The sequence below is a fragment of the Sinocyclocheilus anshuiensis genome, unplaced genomic scaffold, assembly GCF_001515605.1.
Source record: "Sinocyclocheilus anshuiensis isolate Anshui unplaced genomic scaffold, SAMN03320099.WGS_v1.1 scaffold1093, whole genome shotgun sequence".
Lineage (NCBI taxonomy): Eukaryota > Metazoa > Chordata > Actinopteri > Cypriniformes > Cyprinidae > Sinocyclocheilus > Sinocyclocheilus anshuiensis.
The window spans coordinates 327,006-337,072 of record NW_015555782.1 but is presented as its reverse complement, the minus strand read 5'-3'; positions in this window follow the sequence as shown (position 1 = coordinate 337,072).

Here is a 10,067-nt window from a genome sequence, read left to right as displayed (position 1 = left end):
AAGGCCACTGTCAAAGAAACCTGGGCTTCCATACCACCTCAGCAGTGCCACAAACTGATCACCTCCATGCCATGCCGAATTGAGGCAGTAATTAAAGCAAAAGGAGCCCCTACCAAGTATTGAGTACATGTACAGTAAATGAACATACTTTCCAGAAGGCCAACAATTAACTAAAAATGTTTTTTTTATTGGTCTTATGAAGTATTCTAATTTGTTGAGATATCATACCATATGACACTGATGTATCAAATATGATACTCAACAAAAGCACAAACTACTCCATTTAAAAAAATATATATTTTTGTGACTATTATTTCACATGCCAGACTTCACAGGGTTAATCACCATCTGAGGGACGTCCTAGAGTTCTGGTCAAATTCTCATATTATAATCCACATACAGTAAAGCAGATGAACCATAACATACATTCTTTTCGCCTTTTTTGTTCTTTTTAAGATTCACACTATTCTGCAAGCTCTCGCAAAGCTACAAGCCAGCACTTGTGACCCGTCGTGTCTTTTAGGCACATTACTCAGGTTAAACTGTCTGCCCACAGCTCTGGATGGGCATGAGAGCCGTCTTCAAGCCTGGCTGGAGCCCGTGGCCCCCTCGCTGCAGGTGGATCCTGAGGGGCCGTGCCAGGGCGTGGAGGCATGATGAATAACAGATGTTTCCTGATTGGCTGTGCCATTCGTCATACACCTGCCTCGCCTCAGCTTCGGAGAGCTCCACAATATGTCACTGTCGCCGGGCGGATGGCCCCAATGCATCACCCCGTCTCAGCAACGCTCAGCTCTCCAGATCCTTCTGCTTTTATAGAGTCATATTTCTCCTCCCAGCGCTAAATAAAAGAAAAGTGGACAGCTCATGTTTTTCTTTCTTTTTTCGCTCAGCATGTTCTTAGCTTAGGGGTAAGGTCAAATGGACACAGTTGGTTGGGTTTTAAATGTAAGAAGCACTAGGCTGGGACTGCATTCGCAAAGCTGTGTCATGTTCAAACCATGGTGAGAAAGCCTGCGAGCACCCCTCAAAATGCTTTTATTTAATGCAAAGTCTAGAATGTAAAAAAGTCCTGCACTGAAGAAATGTTCCCAGGCACCAGTGATTCAGCGATCTATCAGCAGAACTCAGAAAGTTTCATTTGCTTTGGTTATTTGGTATTTGATATGGTGAGTTTTCCAATAAAAAAAGTTGCTAATGCGATTCCCATTTCAAAGAACATGATTAGTGGCGTTCAATAATATTACCATTTCTTTTTAATATTACCATACTATCACCACATTAACATTATTTAATACATTAGGTATGATAAAATAACAATGAAAAATTTTTACAGCATGTACTGTACTAATCAAGGTTAAATGTTATTTATATATATATACTAACACTTTAAGTTGCATAAGTTAATATTAAAGTACTATAAACAAATATGAATTAAGAATCAACATTGTAACATTTTTTGTTTGTTGTTAGTTCAGGACAGGGTTATATTAAATTCTGTTTTGTTAAATATAACTATTTAAATCACTTTAGTTAATTTAAATAAAGATGACAAATAACATATTAAAGGTCCCATATTTTACACCTTTCTGGAGTTTTATTTTAGGTTGCATGGATGCGATGTTGTCTGGGGGTTTGGCAAAAGGAGAGTGGGACTGTGGGCAGTGCTCGGGGTGGTGACTGAAGGTGGTGACTGAGTAGTTCTGACGTCACCTTTTTACAGAAGTCACAACGGGTCATGAAAAATCACAGCTACTTTATGCAGGCTGTGTGCATCTGACTGTGGATTGACTGTTTTGAAACTTATATGGTAGTTATATAGCACCTAGACCTCAGTTATCATGAAAAAAGCCAGGAAATTTCAGTTTTGACAATATGGGACCTTTAATATTAGATGGAACATTTTTAACAAATACATATTTGTTGAGAGTATTTTTACAGTCTCTGGAAAAGGATCCGGCAAATATCCAATATAATAAAATAGAAATTTTGAAATATATGCATTTTTTGCAAAAAATAAAATAAAATAACATTTAAAATAAATAAATAATATTTTGTCAGAATAAACAGTATACATTTTTTACATTTTTTAATGGTCATTAACAGAGAATGGTGCTGTTGCAACATCTACCAGCAAGGACTATAGCTAGTCCATGCTAACTAGTCCAGTCAACCCTTAAACTAGTGTTTTTTAACCATTTTGACTCCATTGTCAACAACAAAATTGGAAAACCCCATTACTGGATAATGTGTTTTACTGGATAAAGATTAAAAATAAAGATTTTTTTTTTTTTGACAATTTCTACCTTATAAAATATTTTAAAGCTTGGCATAACTAGAATAATATATATATTTATAAAAATTAAGTTGTACGATCTTCTTAGTTTACATGACTTTTCCAGATCTAGAAGATCACATAAAAAAAATATATTAAAAAATCAGTCTTCTTTACAGTGTATCAGTGTTTTATTTTATTTTATTTTATTTTTAAAGCACTAAGTTTACTGAAACTGAAATAAAAAACTAATAAAAATTACAAGCACATAACAAAATGGCTAAAACAGACTAAAGTTAAAATGAAATATATAAATAATACTAAAATAAACCAGTTCACCAAATCGGACTGAATCGTTTGAAACGGTTCGTGTCCAGTAAGCATTAAACCACAAAGTACTTAAGTTATTCGCTTTTTTAACGTGGCTGACACTCACTCTGAGTCTAAATAAACCAATATCCCGGAATAATTAATTAAACATCAGAAAGTGTGATCATATAAATATATTTTATTTTACTTTTTTTAAAAAGATGAATGTACCTAATCTGTGTACTTTGTTCAGTTGAAGATTGTGTTAGGTTATAGGCCAAAGGGGTTCGTCAGGGAAGTTGGACAATAATTAAGACTCTACAACCTGGCTAACATTGTGATGTCGAGCCCATTTCAATGGCCACGTCTTATGTATGTACTTTATGTACAAAAAGTGTCCTCGTTCTGCGTGAATTTGCTCATTCCAGACCATGCATCCGTAAACACACCCCTGTACCTTCCTGAGCAAAAGTGATCAAAAAGCCCCCTGAACATTTTTGCATTTTCTCGTGATTAATATCTAAGATTTCTCCGCCGCATTATAATCTCTCTTTCAGCCATGAATATATATATATATATATATATATATATATATATATATATATTAGAAAAAACTATGTTAAAATGTAAACTACAAAGATTTGATAATAAAAATAAGCATTTTAATTTCATACTAAGTCATATTATTGGGATATATAGAGTGACATCTGCTATACTGTTATAAAGATCTCATTGATTTACAAGCTATCAGAATTTTATTTTACTTTTTGGCCAAATAAATGGCAGCAAATGCATAAAATTGCATATTTTTACTCACTTTGAGTTTCTGAATAAAACTGAGGTGTTTTTTCTGCTCCAATATGAGCTGCATATTCACACTATATCGTAGTATATGAGGCATAAAAGCCTGATTTATCAAATAATACTCAACATTTTTAATGGTCTAAAGTTTTAATACAGTAAATGGTTCCATTAAAAAAAGACTACTATTTCAAAAGTCAGGCTTTACAGGGTTAAGAAACTGAATGTGCAGTTACAACATCTACCTTAGTCCAGCTGGTAGGACTAACTAGTCCATTCTAACTAGTCCAGCCAACCCATAACCTTAGTTCAATGCTTTTCAGGTTTTTTTTTTTTACTCCAAAGAGCTCATGACTTGCAGTCATTCGTGCTAAGGAATTAAAAAGAAGATTTATATATGTTACAGTTTCCACCCCGTAAAATATTTTAGAAATTGGCATAAATGTATATTAATTATAAAAATGTCCATTTTATGACTTTATTTATTTATATGATTTTTCCAGGTCTAATAAAAAAAATACATATATGGCTTCACTGGCAACCACCCTGAGTGCATTGTACTGTATTCTCAACATAGATTAAAGCAACATAGATGAAAGCATACATGATTGTTTTGCATGAGCATTTTAAAAGGAGCTTGTACTTGACTCTTGCTCAAGTAGCTTTCCAGACATAAATGTCTGCTGGAGTTGGATTTTTCTGCAGTAATGGTTCTTCTGGTGGAGAGGGATTTATTTTACTCTCTGCTCACCTACACTCCGTTTAATATCTGATTGGACACGGTGATATATAAGACAGTGATTGTTAAGTGCTGTATGTGGGTTTGAGATAACGGCGTCCACAGGAGGTGAACCGCTCAAGCGCACTCATTCAGGCCACCACATGAAGAGAAAGCTACATTAAACATGTCTCATTAAGATCTCTGCTGCGATTTACTGCTACTTTATGGACTCACCTGCTCTGTGTTTTAGTGCAGTATTTGCCCCAAGATACAGAACAAAAAAAAATATTTTACTTTATAACACCATCTTTTAAATACAGTTTAGTTAAATGATGAGAAAAGTGACTGGCATATATTGGGATACCAGAATAGTATAATTTAAGGATAATATTTGCGTTACAAGATGCTGATTTAATTTTGCTTAACAAATCATTGTACACTAATAGTTCATGCTCATTATTCAGTGCTTGAAAAATCATGCTAATTCAAGGACTGACAGATAAGAGCACCTCTTATGACCCATTTTTTTCATCTCCGCTAACAGTTCAAAGGCTGCAATAAAGAATGCATTTCCATAATTTCCAAAAGCATCATGATATCAATGATAAATTGTTTTTATATACAATAGTTTGTAATTAAATGGAAAATATTCCATTTTTATGGAAATAATATGACAATTCATGTGTGCCTAAATAGAACTATAGTACAGAGTTTCTGCAGGTTGTATGAAGGTACATTTTAAGACTTTTTAAGACCTTTAAAGACCAAGTAAAGAGAATATAAGGAATAAATCGAACGGATCACAATACTTCAGTATTGTCTCATTGTCTTTTTAGAACTTTGAAGCATTGCAATGCAAATTCCAACAGATCTCCATTACTTTTTCATTTATTTTATTTAAAAAAAAAAATACTTGAATACCTCTCTGAATTACTAGATTGTGGAAATTATAAAGTTTCTAATTAAAACCAGAACAAATTTGTCTTTTTTGTTTTGTTTTGTTTTGTTTTGATTATTTATTTATTTATTTATTTGCAGTGTATGCAACATAAAATGCTATAACTTAAAATACCTCTCTGAATTACTAGATTGTGGAAATTATAAAGTTTCTAATTAAAACCAGAACAAATTTGTCTTTTTTGTTTTGTTTTGTTTTGATTATTTATTTATTTATTTATTTATTTGCCGTGTATGCAACATAAAATGCTATAACTTAAGAGTAACTTAATTTAAGAGTTTTTCCTCTGATTTAAGACCTTTTTAGGCCTTAATTTGTGGAAGACCCGCAGAAACTTGGTATACAAAACATGGGGCTATCAATTTAACATTTAATTATTTAAATACTACATAATTTGTATTTTTTAATAAATAACAATTTAACATTTAACGACTAAAAACTAAATAACAATTAAATATTATGTGATTTTGCAATTAATCATGCCCCGACCCAGAATATTTTTTTTTTTTAAAGCAGGACCACTGAACATAAAAATCATCTTTAAAAGCATCTTAAAAACTTTGCACTTGTAGAGTGAAATGCTGGGGAAAAAAAACAGCAAGACACACATAAAAGAACAATTCAAAAGCTAACGACTAAAAACTAAATAACAATTAAATATTATGTGATTTTGCAATTAATCATGCCCCGACCCAGAATATTTTTTTTTTTGAAAGCAGGACCACTGAACATAAAAATCATCTTTAAAAGCATCTTAAAAAGCACTTTTGCACTTGTAGAGTGAAATGCTGGGGAAAAAAACAGCAAGACACACATAAAAGAACAATTCAAAAGCTATATTTAATTGTAGCTGTTGCCTGATTTACACGTCTGCCTTTAATTATTTTTATTTGGAGGCTGTTCTCCACAAATATTGATAATTAACATTTTATTATTAATCTTCATATTGTCAATTAATTTAATTTACAGCCCTAATCAAAAGTCACCAAAAGCTTCATACATGGCATCTAAATCTTGGTATGGCATGCTAACTCTGTCATGCAAGGAGAAAAACATACAGCACAGCAAATGAAAGAGCAGTCATGTGAGTTATTTATGCACATACTGGCCTCTGCAGCCATAAAACTCCCAAAGGCATAAATAAATCAATTTATTGTTGTAAAGAAGATGCTAAAAATTACATCTACTCTGAAGCAAGAACATTTGCATAGTGACTTAACTGACCGTGTGAATACCCATCTTAATAAATGTGATTCAATTGTTTGTCATTACTGCATTGATATGAAATGCATATTTGGCCAAATGCAATAAAGAAATAAAAACATTTTTTTTATCTGCAAGCCCTTAGGAAACAAATATTAAACACAATATCTCGTCGCCTTTGAGGAGTGCTGAGAAACCTGGAATGAGATTAAAGATTAATCTTCTCTGTCCCTGCTGAAGATGCTTTGGCAACAATTCAGAGGTAATGCACTAAATTTTGAGCTTGTTCTGTGTACTGAAAATCTGCAACTCATTTGTAGTCGCTGTTGTTATATATGGCATCTGAAGATTTAAAGATCAACTCTCTACTACATTATAAAACCCATTCGATGAAGTTGATACTATTGAGAATGCCTGACAACAAAATATAGTGAATTCATACAAGAAAGTTCAACTTACTTAATATACTATGAATTAAACTGTGACCTACGCTGGTTTGCCGAGTTAGCCGACCACAACAGAAGAAATGTATATATATAGAAGTCTTAAATGTGCAGCAGTGTTGTTTTAGTACCATATAGTAATTTAGTTTTTGTTTATATTGTAAATTAGATTTTATTTTGTTTTCATTTTAATTTTAGTTAAAATTGTAGTAATTTTATTGTGTTGATGTCATTTATATATATATATATATATATATTATTTTTTTTATTTATTTTATTTTTTTTTAAATAGGTCTGTATAGTTTTAATTAGTTTTTAGTTTTAGTTTATTAGTTTTAGAGTACATTTACACAACAACACTGTACTTCAAAACGGAAACATTTTTCTTTAAGTTTTTTACAAAATAAGTTTTGTGTCTGCGAAAATGACTAAAACGCTGCATTATGCATGCCAGGCCAGTAGGTGGCGATGTCACTTTGTAAAGAAACTCACACCTATAGAATGAATGCACAATATGCATACGCATGACATCACAGTTTCACAAATTGGCGTTTTTAGAGTTTACGCAGAGACGATAATGGTATCATTTCCAAAAACTTGCACTTTCAAACCCGTTTTTCAAAAGTTTGCATTTTCAGGCCACCAAAATACCGTTGTCATGTAAATGAATGGCCAAAATTAATGAAAAGGATTTTATTGATTTTACTGATCATTTTATTGATTCTCTAAAAAGGTGATATTAATGATATTAATTTGTTTGTGAATTGCCACTGGTCTCGCAACATTTTTTTGTTTTTTCTGATTCACTAAAAAAAAAGTCATTTGTTTGTGAATTTGAACTATACTGAGTGCAGTGCATGTTATTGACTCACTAAAAGGTCCCAGCTTAAAAAAAAAAAAAGTAGCTGTAGATAAAACACAAGACAACTTGACACAAAAAAAGCTATGATTTGATATTTCAATGTACACTCTGATGTCTGAGAGGTTGATTTTTAATAAAACTACCAGATGTAAAGATTTTCTTTTAATTATATAAAGGTCACTTTTTTTGCTACTTGCTACAAGCCTGTTGTATTACAATCTTATTTTAAAATATGAAACTATCATAAAAATATGAATTATTACATTTACTCAACACAATGATAGTCTAAATGAACATATAAACAAACCATTTCAAAATTAAGTGTGAAAATCATTTCTATTCACCCATCTTATTTTGTCTGGCCTTCAACAAACACATACATCGTCGCATCATCCAAGTGAATCAGCACTGGTCGCACTGCATTTTAATAGATCACTAAAAGGAACTGGCTCATATTTGTTTGTGAATCACCACTGGTTGTACTCCATTTTTTTATTTCACTAACAAGAACTTGCTCATAGAAATCATTTGTTTGTGAATACCACAGCCATATCACCCTGCAGCCCAAGACTGGTTGCCCACTGAAGCTAAGCAGGGCTGAGCCTGGTCAGTACCTGGATGGGAGACCTCTTGGGAAAACTAGGTTGCTGCTGGAAGAGGTGTTAGTGAGGCCAGCACGGGGTGCTCACCCTGTGGAGCGCTTTGGGTGTACAACAATACACAGTAAAGCGCTATATAAATGCATCATTCATTCATTCATTCATTCATACATGCATGTTAAACAAAAGTCTTCCCATCAGCGGCCACTGTTTGCCAGCTCAGCCTTCAGATCCTGTTCCGATTCTGCTCAGTGGCCAGAGAGAAGCGAGAGATGAAAGATTCAAACAAGGAGAGGCAGTCAAATATTTATGAAAGCACGCATCCCTCTCACAGACAAGAGAGAGAGTGCGAGGTGCCGTCAAGGTGTTTGATCGATGTAATGGAGTCCGTTTAAGAAGCGGTGGGTGCGTGGCCGATTCCCTGGAGCAGAGAGAGAGCGAGTTTGATATGATAATGCACCTCGTGCTAGTTCTGTGCACCATATGCTCATCCTTTCATTGGGGAGATCGGTGCAGATGGTCGGGCTCGCTGCTAATAAGGGGAATAGAGCAGGACGGGAAAAAGGGGTGAAAGGATCCCTGGGGCAACACTAATGACAAGCCCACTGACAACACCTTCAGTCTAGAACAGCAGGGCCAACTTGTCCTGCCTTCTTCCCAAAATCACAGAAATCTGTCGTGTTGACTACAGACTGAACTCCTCCTTTACTCTTGAATGATTGCGGTAGAGGTAAAGTGAGTCATTTCTGTGCCAATAGCGGCACCACATGATGGACTCGCTCAAATAATGATTGTTTCCAAACAGGTCTCATAAGGGAAGAGTGCTTTTATCTTTATACCACCAAACAATCTGGTGCCACATTCACCCACATAAATATTATTGGATATTATTAGGTGTGAATGATTGAAAATACAGAAATATTGTTGCATGTTTTTGGTTCACTAAAAGGAATCGACTCATGAGAGTCATTTGTTTGTGAATAGGAGATCACTAAAAAGATCCAGCACAATTGTTCGTAAATCATAATTTCATTGATTCACTAAAAAGAACTGGCTCATAGTCATTTGTTTATGAATCACCACTGGTTGTGCTACTTTTTTTTGATTCACTAACAAGAACCTGCTCATAAGAGTCATTTGTTTGTGAACAGGCATTGGCCATGCTGCATTTTATTGATTCACTGGAAAGAACTGGCTCACGAATAGGCACTAGTCTTGCTTATTTTTTTTCATTAGAGTCAGTTGTTCATGAATCATATGGTCACACAGCATGTTATTGATTCACTAAAAAGAACTGGCTTGGCTCATTAGAGTCATTTGTTTGTGAATCAGCACTGGTCGCACTGCATTTTAATAGATCACTAAAAGGAACTGGCTCATATTTGTTTGTGAATCACCACTGGTTGTACTCCATTTTTTATTTCACTAACAAGAACTTGCTCATAGAAATCATATGTTTGTGAATAGGTCACGCTGCATTTTATTGATTCACTGAAAAGAACTGGCTCATGAATTGGCACTAATTTTGCATTTTTCCATTCACTAAAAATAACTGACTCGGAGTCTTTTGTTCATGAATCATACTATACTGGTCAAACAGCATGTTATTGATTCACTAAAAAGAACTGGCTCATGAGAGTCATTTGTTCTAATATACTGATCATGCTTTATGTTTTTTATTAAAGAAAAAAAAGAACCAATTCATAAGAGGCATTTTTTTGTAAACTAGACTATTCTGGGCGCACTGCATGTTTTATATATATATATATATATATATATATATATATATATATAACATTTCTGTCCCCCTCACTTCTGAAATGATGGCTACGCCCCTGACTTGGACTATAGGTACCATTCAATAAATTACAATAAACTGATTGTCTCCTCCATATT